This window comes from Sus scrofa, chromosome 14 (assembly GCF_000003025.6).
Source record: "Sus scrofa isolate TJ Tabasco breed Duroc chromosome 14, Sscrofa11.1, whole genome shotgun sequence".
Classification (NCBI taxonomy): Eukaryota; Metazoa; Chordata; class Mammalia; order Artiodactyla; family Suidae; genus Sus; species Sus scrofa.
The window spans coordinates 51,603,181-51,605,773 of record NC_010456.5 but is presented as its reverse complement, the minus strand read 5'-3'; positions in this window follow the sequence as shown (position 1 = coordinate 51,605,773).

Genomic DNA, 2,593 nt, shown 5'->3' with positions numbered 1-2,593 from the left:
GATAAGGCAGTCCTGTACATGGCCTTACTGGAGGGGTGTGGTGGGTGAGCTGACACAAGCCTATGCCCTATGTGTGGTAGGTCTGAGGGGGGCAATTCAGGCAGAAGTCCAGCCCAGGCAGGAGTGACAGGTCTGTTCACCCCAACAGCAGAGGTGTCCACAGTCTCCAGCCATGCCCGCTCCTGAGCCCCAGGGCCATGTGTCTAGAGAAAGCCTAGGGAATTCAGATCAGTGCGACCCAAATGGCCAGTCATCTCTCTACCCATGGTGGGCGTCCCAGGAACTGGTCAGCAGTCAGCAGTATGTGACTAGACTCTTCCCATGGGGTCTCTGGCTCCTGCCCAAGGCACTGATACCACCCCCAGGGCTGACTGTGCTCCTTGACCAGAGGTCCCTCTGGTACCTCTGCCTATCATCCCTCCCCATGTCTCCAGCCTGAGGTACCAGTTGTATCCTGACAGAGGCCAAAGTGAGCCACAACCCACACCTGCTCAGGTCCTCCTCACCTGTCTTCCCCTCCCCCAGCACAAACCCAGGCCTCATCCCAGAGGCTGGGCTTTCAGCCAGGAGGGCACTGGTCAAGGTGCTGATGGGGGCAAGAGAAATCTTTCCCACTACCCATAGGGCTGGCTTGCAAGCCTCACTCCCACTGCACAGACCTGTGGGTGGCTGGTGGGCCCAGACCCAGGGCCAGAACAGCCAGGCATATCGGGCTTGGTGGATTAAACCCATGGGCCTGTGCCCCAGAACGGCTGCCCCCAGTTGCTGAAGGAGGGGGCTTTGAACCTACAGACAGGTGTGAGGGGGCACAGTCTTTAGCAGTGGTGCACCAACCCCAGGGTCCTGGGTCATTATAGCCATCCAGGAGCATAGGGCTATTCACACTAGCCCTGACCTCAGCCAGTGCCACATGGCTTGTTATGTGGTCTGAAGTGGCCCTGTGGGGGAGAACCCTTCCTGATCTGGGAGCCCAGCATTCAGAGATCCTGGGGGAAGGGCTGGCATAGGGAACAAGCCTTAGCCTCCTGCTGGCTCTGGGAAGCTTGGCCTCAGGCTCCCCAGCTGCCTCCCTGTTGCTGTGGGAAGGATTCACCCATGGCACCCAGCACCAGTGACCACTGGGGAGGCGGCTGTGGGTATATGGCCGGTGGGGGCGGGGGCAGGCACAAGTCTACAGGAGCTGGGGAGGGATCTTGGCTCCCCCTCACCTCCCATGTGCCTGGGAATTGAATGTACTCCACAAGAACCTGGACAAGGGCAACAGGGATGCAACAGGCAAAGGTGTGGTCAGGGCCACAGTACAGCAGCCAAAGGGGTCTGGGCAGTGTGGCCTCCACACCAGCCGGAGGGTCAACCTGGCATGGACACCGCCATTGGTCTCCATCCCATGAGTCTGCCTGTGATTCTGTGCTCAGGTGGGATTACTGGGCTCAGAGAGGCGGAGGCAGAGTGCACCAGGCTTCTCGGTCACCAGATTCCTCAGCTTCACATCACCCAGGGGACCACCAAGCCCTCAGCCAGGGTGTTCCAGTCACAGGGAGGGGCCTGCCCTGGGCACAGGATCCTACAGACTGGAATCAACTCTGCCAGCCAGTCCCCCATCCACGTGGCCCTCTTACCTGCAGGGCAGGCTCAGAGAGGGCCAGATCCTGCGTTAGCTCTCCATCCTCCTCCATGAGCAGGGCAGCCTGCAGGGATGCTGGCCTGGCAGCTGGCTGAAGACTCTGGGATGCACTTAGAAGCTTCTCTGTGAGGCCAGACAGATTCCGAAACAGGATACGGAGGTGGGACACCTGTGCAGGTGTGCCTGGGATGTAAGTGTGTGTCACTGGGTTCTCTGGCTCTAGTACCTGGTCTAGCTTTGTGGATGGGGAGAGTACTAAGCAAGTGGGCAGAAGATCCCATTCCACAGGAGGGATCAAGTAGGGGGACACCTGTGGAGGTAGGGGCAGGCCTGTGTCTGAGTCCCCTTTCTGGAGTGGTGCAGAGAGGGCCACAAAGACAGCTGGGGATCTCCCGGAAGTCTCCGGAGCTTTGAGCCTGTTTTCTACCTGAAAAATGGAGCAATGCTACCCCAGCAAAGGGTTGCTGGGCAGGGGAATTTGTTGGCCTCCAGGGTTTACTGAGGCGAGGAAGGGCGTGGGCCAGGCAGAGGCGCACCTCGCATTCCCAGGCCTGTGGACAAAGCCTTTCCTGGCAGCTGGCCCCTCCGGGACCCCCAAAGGCCCGCAGCTTGGGCCACCACGCCCTCCGTCTGCACCCCCAGCCCGCTCGGGCCGGGCCGCCATCCCCGCTGCAGCCTGCAGGGGCCGCCGCCTCTTTAGAAACGCGCTGCCTTTGTCCGGGGCCGCGCGGCGCCACTGCACCGGACGGGCTGTGCTCCTCCAGAGCTCGGCCAGCGACCCCAGCCCGCGTCCCGCCCGCGCCTCGCCCGCGCCCGCCCGCGCTCCGCCCGTGCCGTGCGCCCCGCGCCCCGCGCCCCGCGCCCCGCGCCCATCCCGCGGGCCCGGCCCGGCCCCGGCCCGGCCAGGCGCGCGCAGGTGGGCGCCCCGCCCGCCGCCTGGCCCCGCCCCTCCCCGCCCCCGCCCCGCCC